Source organism: Quercus lobata, chromosome 11 (genome assembly GCF_001633185.2).
Source record: "Quercus lobata isolate SW786 chromosome 11, ValleyOak3.0 Primary Assembly, whole genome shotgun sequence".
NCBI lineage: Eukaryota > Viridiplantae > Streptophyta > Magnoliopsida > Fagales > Fagaceae > Quercus > Quercus lobata.
Genome location: NC_044914.1, coordinates 49429655 through 49441926, shown reverse-complemented (window position 1 = coordinate 49441926; position 12272 = coordinate 49429655). Strand labels below are relative to the sequence as shown.

General features: G+C 36.4%; 1 pseudogene; it reads right to left on the bottom strand.

Moving 5' to 3' along the window:
• Positions 1-1183: 1183 nt before the first annotated feature.
• Positions 1184-3822, bottom strand: LOC115967059 (annotated as a pseudogene).
• Between the last annotated feature and the right edge of the window lie 8450 nt (positions 3823-12272).

Genomic DNA, 12272 nt, shown 5'->3' with positions numbered 1-12272 from the left:
GTCTATTAAATAGAATACCCACTTAACGCAATCATGGTTTAATGCACTGGACTTAGAGCATCCACAGCAGTGGATCTATAATTTTAGCTATTTAGCACCAATAAAAGTTACTTTATCCATTTTACCTACACACATGCTGCAGCAGTGGATCTATTTTAGCTTTCAACACAATAAAATAATATAAACATCACAATAAAATATTATAACCACTACAATAAAATAATATATCACAATACCAAAAAAACCCACAGCACCAACCACAACCACCTCTACCATCAACCACAGCCACAACCACCACCACCACCAATCCACAGCAAAAAAAAAAAAAAAAAAAAACCCAAATCTCCAATCTTTTCCTCAGCCACAACCACCCACCACCAGTCCACAGCAGCCAAAAAAAAAAAAAAAAACAACCCCAAATCTTGGATCAACGGAAAAACCCACGAAACCCATGACGAGGAAGGCAGCGATGGCTTTGACGATGAAACCCAAAGAAACCTAGAGCTTGGATCGACGATGAAACCCACGAAACCCATGACGAGAAAGGCAGCGGCAACGTTGACGATGGTCGGGCCGGCGGCGGTAAACAGAGTGAGCTTGAGAGACCGGAGTTGAGAGAGTGAGCTTCAGAGATGAGATGAGAGTGAATGAGAGAGAGAGGGAGAGGCACGGTTAATATTTTAATCAACCGGAAAAATAAAATAATATATATTTTTTTTAGCTCTCATGAACAGTGCACATCTATCTATAAATGTGCACTGTAGCAATGGAGCTAAAAAAATAGATTTAGCTTCAATGCTGCAGCTTGATTTTAGTGTTTTGAGAAGCTAAAATATATTAATATAGCACCACTGCTATGAGTGCTCTTAAACCAAGTCCATTAAATAGAATACCCACTTAACGCAACCGTGGTTTTTTAAAAAATCTGGAACTTTTTGCATATAATAGATGATATTGTAATTATAAAAATATATTCAATAACCAAAAACAAAAACAAAAAAAAAAAAAAAAAAAAAAAAAAAAAAAAAAAAAAAAAAAAAAAAAAAAAAAAAAAAAAAAAAAAAAAAAACAATTTTTACAAAGAAGTAGCAAAGGATGAGGAATTGGTGTTGAAACTATAGCTTAACGATTTTGTCATCCCATAATCAGTAGCATCATAGGACACAGAAACGAAGATATAAATTTATTCACTGCTTGAGCAAGATAAGTTGGCCCGGACAGGGAGAACAGGTAAGGGAGCTTCAAAATTAAGTACGCCAGTTGCTTTCCTTATTGAAGGCCTAAGCTTGTAATCCGGATTAGCACACCAAAGCCCAACAATAAGCAACCGTCGCATTTGTTCCTCATCAAAATGTCCAGAGAGTCTTTTGTCAACAGCTTTAAGTAACTCGTCTTACATGGAACTCCCGAACCCAATCCAGCATGACCTCCTGATCTTCAGGGGCCATGGGATTGAATGTTTTTCTTCCACAAGCTATTTCCAGTGCAACAATTTCAAAACTGTAGACATTATTCCTTGAAAGCCCTATCAGTTTTGAAATATTCTGGAGCCATATAGCCCATAGTGCCTGCAAAATTAGTTGTTTTTGACCCTTTGGCATGGTCCACAAGCCTAGCTAGCCCAAAATCCCCAAGTTTAGTATCAAAATTTGAATCAAGCATAATATTGCTTGATTTTATATCCCTATGCAATACACATTATTTCCATTCTTCATGCTATTGCAAGTAAAGTATGGATGAGGCCACACCTTGAGCAACTTTATATCTCACTTCCCATGTCAATACCCTTTCTTTTTTAAAAAGATGTGAATCTAAGCTTCCATTGTAAATAAGTAAAAGTTCTCTTCTTTCATGGCACCAACCAATGAGTTGCATCAAATTCCTATGTCTCAATTGACTAATGACTTTTACTTCAATTGTGTACTCTTTGATCCCTTGTTTGGACCATTTTGATACCCTCTTAATAGCGACAAAGGAGTGAGTCCCTTAATAAAAATTTATAAACCCCACCAAATCCTCCTTGACATTGCTTTTCTTTATCGTTGAAATCATTTGTTACATGAGCCAATTCATTGTATGAGAACTTCTTAGGTCCTATTCCTTTTTCAAAATCTTTATCAACAGGGGCGGAGGCACGTTATGCCTTGGGGGGCCATGGCCCCCCCAAAATTTTTTAAAACCCCTATAATAGTAGGAAGAAATAGGTCTCACACTTTCTCATTTAAGAGCTGGCCCCCCTATGAGAAAAACTTGGCCCCTCCTCCAATACGTAGCCATAAAAATGCCCCATCCCAAATTCCTACTTTTCATCTTTTTGACTTTTCCTTTCATTCTCTAAGACATGTCAGCCATATCCCACATTTTTTTTTCTTGAGTGAGGCTATGTCCCATAGCTATTCAAAGTCCTGGTGTGGTGTGGGAATTATCATTAGAGAGTAGAGAGAGGATACAGTATTAGAATATTAGTAGGAATGAAATTGATTTTGAATTTAGTTGAGATGAATGAAATTGATTTTGAATTTATTTTTGACCATAGTAGTCTAATTTGGTTGAGTTTAACTGCTATGTATTCTATAGTTGCTTATAGTGACTTTGTTATATTTAATTTCTATAAATATTATTTCTTGTAAATGTAGTCTAATTTTGGTTAGATTTTATGTTTTTTTTTCTACAACTAATGCAGGAAGATATGTATATATGTCATACTTTGTATTTTTCTTGAATTGCAAATCAATATGATAATATTACCTCGGCCCCCCCAACCAAAAATTTCTAACTATGCCCCTGTTTATCAATGTAGTCATACGGGACCTGACCATATTCTTTATCCCTCCTATTCCTCTTCCACAAGACAAAAAGAACCAAAACCAACCCACCAGCAAAAACAAATCCAGCAACATCAAACACCATGAATAACTAGAATATTTTCTCTTTCCTTTGGTTGGGGGCTTCTGGGTTGGTTATCATGTCATCATCAGTTTCCCAACTTGAACTAAATTCCCGTGAACCAAGGGTATAAGTTGTAGTATGTTCTGTCGCAACTGAGAATCCAAATGTAACCCATTCAGTTAGGGAATTTCTCAAATCAATAATTTGAGAAAGGAACCGCTTTTCAATGTACTGCTTATTATTTTTTCTATGATAAACAGTGAAGATAACACTCAAATTATGAGAACCAGGATTATAACAAATCCAAGCTTCATTTATTTGCCCTTCCATAATAGCAAGTCTATTAGGCCATGACAAAGTAACAACAGATTTCATGGAATTAATATCAATACCTACGTGCTCCCCAAGTTGATCCCAGGCCTTATTGCTATAGATATCAAACTCCACTGCAACAAAATCATTAGCATCTGGTGTTGTTTCCTGGTCATCGAAAGCAAGACCCAAACCGCCACCTTTAATCACCGTAGGAAGTTGCTTGTCGCATGGTGCAAGGAAGAAAGCAAGCCCATCTGTGTATCTTTGTTCATTCAGCGACTTAATGATAAAGGTAAAATGGGTAGTGAAATCTGTGAGGTTTCCAGATGCCTTGTCCCATAGGTGCATGGGTATGAAATACGTGGCTCGACCCACAGTAGCTTGACCTACAACCGCTTGCTTGTCGGTCGTGAGCTTGATGACTTGGCCTTCAGCGTAAGCTGATAACTCGTAGGATATGTTAGGGTTACTAGCACTAAAATAAGTATAGTTGAAGGATATAGCACTTGAAAACTTGGTTAGTTGAGAGAAGAAGAAACTGATGATCATGAAGATATAAAAGGGTATGAAAAGCTGTGGGGGTAGGAAATGATTGTGCTTCGAGTTGTAAACAACCATGATTAGTTGGAACTTTTTATCTTGAAGTTGTGAACAACCAGTATTGGAACTTTGTAGTGAGGTTGGGCTAGGTATATTGCAGAGTGTAATTTGAATCATTGTAGCTGAAACAATTGGAAGTTTATGGGGGGGAAAACTCTGTCATTATTGGTTAAACTGCCAAGACTTGGAGCTTTCTTATTTGTCTCAACGCTCAATCCTCGTTCTTTTAGATTAAAATTGAAAGAACGGGAAAATGACACTAAAAATGACAGATTTTAGAGGGAAATTCAAAGAAGAAAAAAAAAAAAAAAAAAAACAGAGTAAAAAACACAATTGGGCTAGGACGTTCGCATCGTCGATTACTATTTGCGTTGAAGTAATCGAAATTCTTGGACCTTTGCAAGAGAAACAAGCAACAATAGGAGCAGGTGATTTTCCAATTACAGTTCCTTTTGAAGTTGACTCTTTAACTCTTCCACTTAATTCACATGCGATGTGGGAAGAACATGAGCATTGGCAACGTCGAAAGGACATCAGTATTTTGGTTCGTAAAAATCATATAGAATTTTTTGTTAACATTTTTTATCAAAATTTTTATCCTCTCACCTCCACTTTTTCACATCCATTTTCCTTTTTTTCAAACGGGATTTATTACTTTTGTTTCATTTTTTAAATGGTATAGGTCAACACATTAATTGTGGATATATATTTTGTAAAATAAGTGTAAGATAATGTTTTCTCTTTACTAAAATATCTTTCTCGCATAACACTATCTTAGTTTTTTTCTTTTTTTCCTTTCACATTGGCCGCATGAACACAAGGTTGGCCTAGACTTACACCAATCACATGTGAGGGGCATGTCTACATATTAATTTAAAATTTCTTAAATGGTAAAAATCTCTTCAAGTGGCACAATATGAGGACTATAGTTTTGTAGAGTACCAAAACAACATGTGGGCGAAGATGGAAATTCGAGTGGCAATTACTAGTGCATAGTATGAAGACAAGTGTCGTCAAGATTGTTTACAAGCAATATGTAATATTAGGACATATGTGAGAATTGTTATAGACAAATGTTATGTATATTGGCTAATCCTTTGAAAAAACGCAATTTATTTATAATTTGGTAGATCTAGGATAGGTTTAGTACTTCAAGGAATAAGAGTTCAAGTTTAGTATTGAAACCATACAAATCTATCCAAGAAACAAGTGAAAAAGTATTGTTCATTAAAGCTCGACAAATAGCTCGACAAAATCATATCTATCAAGGATTAATGTTAAAGCTCGACAGCAACTCAATAGAAGCTGTATCTGTTGAGAATTACGAAATTAGAATTTTCAGATCTGATTTCACGCATATCCATGTGTATTTGCATAGGATTTATTTTCTCACAACCCTAAACATATATAAGAATTATTTTAAGGGCCATCACAAAATGATGCAAAAGGATGCAACTTGATGCAAAGTGATAATACTTGCATATTGTGACCGGAGACAATTGGTCCTAGTTCATCTTTCTCTCTGTAGAAGCTACTGCGTCTTTGCGCCAAAGGTTTTGTAACCAAAGAGCTTCTTGATCTTCATTATTGGATAAACTGAAGAACTTTGCAGTCAACATCTTCCTCAAGTTGGTGTGTTAGTCATGTACTAAGATCTGTTCATCATTGGTTATCACATATTGGGAGCCATGCATTGAAAGGAGAGGTTGCCGCAACATTACAAGTCCAATTGAGTATTAGGGTAAAGGTTCAACTGTAGGTTGGTATTAGGTACTGGAATTCCTTTTACTTGTAACCGTTTGTTTTGATAATAGTGGATTCTCGGGAGTGGTGACCTTAAATTCACCGGTGGGTTTTTGTTTTGGTGGTTTTTCCCATTCGTAAATAAATCACCTGTGTCAAATTTATTTTTGCTACATTTAACTTAGTTGGTGATTTGTTTGTGCTACCACGCTTATTGCATGTAATAGAATCTAATTAATTCACTTGGCTAATTAATTGATTAAGTTACCAAGTTGGTCAATACATTCTTGGCCTATCAAGTGGTATCAGAGCAGACACACTCTAATTAAGTTTAATCTTTGTTGTGTGATCCATTGATCCCTGTTTGTCATGGATTAAGGACAGTCACTTATTATACTTCCTTTATTTGATAGCACTAACTATGCATACTGGAAAGTACACGTGAGAGTTTTCTTGCAGTCTTTAGATGAGAATGTGTGGCAAACTATGGAGATTGGCTGGACTAAGCCAAAGGAAGCGCCGGCTAATTGAGATGATGTCAAGATCAAAGCAGCAAACTTCAACAACAGAGCATTGAATGCTCTATTCAGTGCGGTCACCAATGAGGAGTTCAAGAAGATATCCTCCACTGAAACCGCTAAGGAAGCATGGACTATCCTCCAGACAACCTATGAAGGGACTAAGGCTGTCAAGGATTCAAAACCCCAAATGCTCACTACTAACTTTGAGGAGATAAAGATGGAGGAGGATAAGTCTTTTGATGAGTTCTATGTCAAGCTGAAGAACATAATCAACTCAGCCTTTAATCTTGGGGAAACCATTTCCAAATCCAAAGTTGTAAAAAAGGTGCTAAGGTCTCTGCCTGAGAGATTTTATGCCAAGATCAATGTCATTGAAGAATCAAAGGATATTGACTCTATTCCTTTGACGGAGCTGGTTGGCAAATTGCAAACCTATGAATTGGGTTTAACTAGAATCAAGAAAGGAAGCAAAAGCAAGAGCATGGCACTGAAGGCCAAAAGTAATGAGACTGATGAGTCTTCTGATAATGAAGATTTCAAGATGAAATCCTACATCACTAGGTAGTTCAAGAAGTTCATGAAGAATGTCAATGCGAAAAGATTTGATAAGGACCATAAGCAATCTAGTTCTTCTCATTTCAAGAGCCAAGATAGAGGAAAGAAGGATGTTAAGGATAACAGTCAATACACTATTCCCTTCAAACCAAAGTGCTTCGGATGTCAAGATTTTGAACACATGAAACAAGAATGTCCAACATATCTCAAGTCAGTTGAGAAAAACAAAGCTCTTGCTGCTACCTCGAGTGACACAGAGCCTGAGATTGAGTCAAATGACAGTGATGACAAGGGAATTTTAAATGCCTTCACTACTATAGTTGATCCTACTGAAGGGGTTATAGAAACAGTAGATGATGAAGAGGACTTGGTGGATTCTAAGTTTGAGAAAATGAACGATCAAGATGACATCCATACAGCCTATGCAAAATTGTACAAGGTTGCTGAGAAGCATGAGAAATTGTATAGGCTGGCCACCAAGAAACTGAGTGATGTTGAGCTAGATCAAGAAGAGCTCTCTACCAAGGTTGATGAAGCCAATCAAACCATTGGAGCAATGCAGTTTGAAAACAACTTCCTTGCTGAAAAGACAAACAAACTTAAAGCAGAATTGTTCCAGATTAAAGTGTTAAGACATATGTGATTTGATGTTAGGAATATATGTCAATTTAGAATTAGCTAATCCTTTGACAAAACGCACTATGCTTGTAATTGGATAGATTTAAGATGTGTTTAGTACTTCAAGGAACAAGGTTTCAAGTTCAAGTATTAAAGTCATGCAAGTTTGTCTAAGAAACAAGTGAAGAAGTGCTGGATTTTAAAACTCGACAGCTAGTATCTATCGAGGTTTAAAAAGCTACTGAAACCCGAAACTTGAAAGCTAGCTCGATAGATACCCTATCTGTCGAGGTTTATGAAATTCAATTTTTCAGAGCTGATTTCACTCCAATCCGTGAGCATGTGTTTAGGTTTTCTTTTCTAACAACCCTAAACATATATAAGGATTATTTTAAGGGCTGTAAAAGGTTGCGCAAGTGTGAAGTAAAGTTTTGTTCATGCAAATTGTGACTAGAGACAGAATTTGTCTTAGTTCATCTTTCACTTAAAGAAGCGTTGTGTATGTACACCGTAGGATTTTGTGACCAAGGAACTTTGTGATCTTCACCGTGTAATGAATTGAAGAACTTTGCAACTAACATCTTTCTCAAGTTGGTGATCAAGTCATGTACTGGGATCCGCCCATCTATTGGTTAATCACGTACTAGAAGCCGTGTATTGAAAAAAAAGAAATTATCACTACAGAATAAGTCCAATTGGATATTGGGGTAAGGGTTCAACTGTAAGTTGGTATAAGTTACTAGGATTCATTTACTTGTGACTGCTTGTTTTGATAATAGTGGATTCTGGGGAATGGTGACCTTAAAATCACTAGATGGGGTTTTTGCCGTGTAGGTTTTTCCCATTCATAAACAAATCACCATATCAATTTAATTTCAACTGCATTTAGTTAATTGGTGATTTTTTTTGTGCTACCATACATTTTGCATGTTAATTGAATTAATTAATTAACTTGGCTAAATAAATTGGTTAGTTTATCACAAAGGGTCAATACATTCTTAGCCTATCATAGAGCACAATTGGAGCAGACTTCCAATGTAAAACTCGATGAGATGCTTAACTTTCAGAAAGCTGCTACTGACAAAACTAGTTTGGGGGTATGATTTCTCTTTTCCTAATATCGCCTCATGTAGTACAACTATATTTGTCTCACCTGCTAATAATGTTAATTCTGAGAACAATGAAGTAAAACTAAAATAGATAGTGAGAATATAGATAAGGGAAAATCTATTCTAGGAGCACCCCCTAAGGTTGAAAAGAAAGAGACTAGAAGCCCTAGGACTAAAAAGGTTGACAACAAAAAGTCTCAACCAAAGAAGCCACATCTCTGTCATCACTATGGAGTTTTAGGGCATACTCGTCTAAATTTCTACAAGTGATTAGCCACTCAACAAAGTAATAGAATGCTCTCGTCCAAAAACCAGAATCAGTTTCCATCCTCTTTTACTCCTCTTGCATATCTTCTTAAGACCCTCGTGTTCCTTTCGAATTTAAATGGTTTCAATTCTTCCCCCTCACTACCGGATCAAAGGTTCGCTCAAAGAAAAGGTTTTTTCAAGGTATGGAAGGAAAAAGACTCTAAGTGATTTAGTCACTTTTCTCTCTCTCTCCTTATGGTTATGCAGTACTTGCTTGTTTTGCTTTCTTTTTTTGAGTCAGTCTAGTTTTATGCTTTGTTTTGTTTAACATGTTTTTGTTCGTTGTTTTCAATTTTGCTTTATTTATTTTTCATAAAAATAAAAATAAAAATTAGAAAAATACAAAAACAATGTGTGTTTTGTGTACATTAGTACTTGTGTACTTTGGATGGCCATTGAAACAAAGTTTTCTAAATTTTGTATCTTTTGTAACTTAGATGAGCATCTCAATACACAACTAAGTAAGTGAGTTTTGTGGCTCGTGTTTGTGATGAACACGATTAAGTAATCTCTTATACTTAACACTCATATCACTCTTTCTAATGAGAATGATTAAAAAATCCTAAGAAAAAGGCATAAATAATCATCTCACCACTAAAACCCACCAATCTTGAATAACATCTGTATGCTTTGGCATAGCAAAATTGATGTTTAAGCTTACATAATTCGGTAATTCTTTTTTCTCTCTTATATGCCCATGCATTATATGCTCTAAAAGAAAAAGAATATGCAAAGAAAATCAAAAGCAAAAAAAATCAAAATACTTTTAAATATGATTGCAAGCATGTTTCTAGGAGATGTGGGTGTTAGGATGTACCTCGAAAGTGATAGTCCCCATTAAGCAATTATGATTGTGTGTAAGTGTACTTGATTTTCTCATATCTCAAATCGTCATAATATGAGACGCTTATGCACTCTTGCTATGTTTTCACACACAACATGTAAAATTATTTGTTATTTTTGATACATGTGCAGGTACAATGTAATTTGGCCATCAGAAGGAATACATGTGTTAATGTATACTCACTAAACTGTCATAACTTGTTTTTGAAATATAAAATTGGTTAGATTTGTTTAGTGTATGTGTGTGTGTTTTGGATCATGAATACTTTGCATTTTTTTATTGAGAGATGTTTTTGAGAGCTTAATATGTTGATTGGATCTATGTTTGATTAGCTTGCTTATTGCATTCATCTCTATGTGTTTTTCCTCTCTTTGAAAAACTCATTTTCTTCAAGCTCGACAGCTTCTAGACAAATCCTCGACAAATTCGTATCTATTGAGCCCCTCCTTCTTCTTTTCTTGATAGAAGTTAGCTCAATTTTGATCCATTTGGATTTTTGGAATTTGTCTCGATAGCTTCTCAACAACTTCTTGATCCATTGAGGTATTTTTGCCATCGACAGATCCTCGATAGCACCTCTATAGATTCACTTCTGTCAAGATTTAGTGCTTAACAGATCTCGATAGGTCCTTAATCCATCAAGTTGTGTTTTTCTATATATAGCTGAGGCGCGATCCGTTTTCATTTTCTCACTTCTCTCTCTATAGAAAACTTTCTCTCTCGACCCAAAACTCTTTCTCACTCTTAAATCTCCTCACCCACAGCTTTTTTGGCCAAGATCAAGATCGAAACACTTGGTAAGTGTTCTAATCTTCTCCCTTTTCATGCATTCATGCATTTTAGACCTTGGTTTTAGGGTTTTTCAAAAATTTTGGGGCTTTTGAGTTTCTCTTGAAATTTTTGGTTTGGGCTTTATGCATTTGATGATATATGATCATGCATTACATTTCATTAGCATTGTAACAATGTTTCATGCATTTAGATGTGTGCTTGATTATTGTTGATGTGTGCTGGTAGGTTTGGATTGGGTTTTTACCCATAATGCTATTTCAATTTTGCACATCACATGTTCATGCATACGTATCTTTTCTTTTCTTTCTTTCTTGTTCTATTTATGACGTGTTTCCTCTCTCTCACTCACTCTCTCTCTCTCCCTATCTCTCTCTCTCTCTCTCTCAGATAGACTGCGCATGGTACCCAAGCGCAAATCTACTCCAGCTTGAAACCTTCTTGGTTCCAGGTCTTCTTCTTCTAGTACACCCCTTCTTCACATCCGGTTCCATGATGGGAAGGCCCAGCAGGACTTCATTGAGAACTTTCAGAGACATGGCATTCATCCAAAGCATCATGTCATTCTGTCAGACTTTTCCGACACTCCTCTACTCGGTGTCATTCGAACTTGAGGATGGGAATCTCTTTATGAGATACCCTTGAGGTGTCCTATCATATTTATACAGGAGTTTTACTCTAATATACACAATATTGATACCTCTATACCTCAGTTTGCCATAACATTCAAAGGTACACGTATCGCAGTCACTTTGGATCTTATATCCGAAATACTATATGTCCCGAGGGTATCGCACCCTAATTACCTCGGTTGTTAGCGTTTGAGGACTGTGTCCAAAGATGAGCTTCTGTCTCATTTCTGTGAGACACCTTCCATATGGGGTTAGCGTTAAAACACCCCATGGTCGGGCTTTGCAAAAGGTCCAAGATTCCTTAATATGGTGATGACATTTGTTCTTGCTCCACTGTCTCACTATAACTCCATCACAGAGCCTCGTGCTCGATTTTTGTTGTCCCTCTTAGAGGATCTTTCTATAGACTTCCCCACTCACTTCATCACTTCCATCAATGATTTTTATCAGGATACGACAACCCGTGATAAGCTCATTTTTCCTTTGGCTATCATATGGATTCTTCACCATTTTTCTATCTCTATTCTTGATTCTCCCTACTTCACCGTTATGGGTGCCATTAGCGCAACTTCTATTCAGCGAAGCGAAGCCCAACTTCAACCGAAGCAGCCACGGATGGAGACGACTGATCCCGTAGCTCCTGCTATTCCTTCCACCTCCTCTCCTTCTTCCTTGAATTGTGGTGTGGATTTTGAGGCCATCATGGCGCAGTTTCAGCGCATGGATGCTTGCCTTAACACTCTCAATGATGAGTTATGTCAAGTGAACACTCATGTCAATCGTATTGCACGATGACAGGCTCACCTCGGTGGTTTCGCCGATTCTCCCTCCCTTTCTCCAGAGGCTTCAACAGATGAGGATGACGATAATGGTGTTGATGATGATGATGAGGATGAGGATGCTAGCTCTACCAATGATGATGAGATGACGACCTCTCAAAGACTTACCCTTTGTCATTCGTGACAAAAAAATGGAGTAGTTTTGGGATGATGAGAGTAGTCTTGTATTTAAGGGGAGAGTTAGCATAGGATATTTTTTTTAGGAGGAGTGTAAGATTTTTTGAGGGATGTAGTGAGGATTTTACGTATTTTTCTTTTCTTTTTCTTTAGTTACATTATCCTCTTATACACTAGTCTTGTGACCATTTATTTATGACATACATTGTATTTATTTTCATATATATATGATATATGTTATTTTTCACCTATCTCTCCATATGTTGTTTCTTTTCTCACTTTATACACATGTTTCTTTATGTATACAATCTTTATTTCTGTTTCACACTAAGATGTCTTGATAAGTTTTGTTTAAAGTGTTTTAGAAAGACATGTTGTAAAAATCTATCATG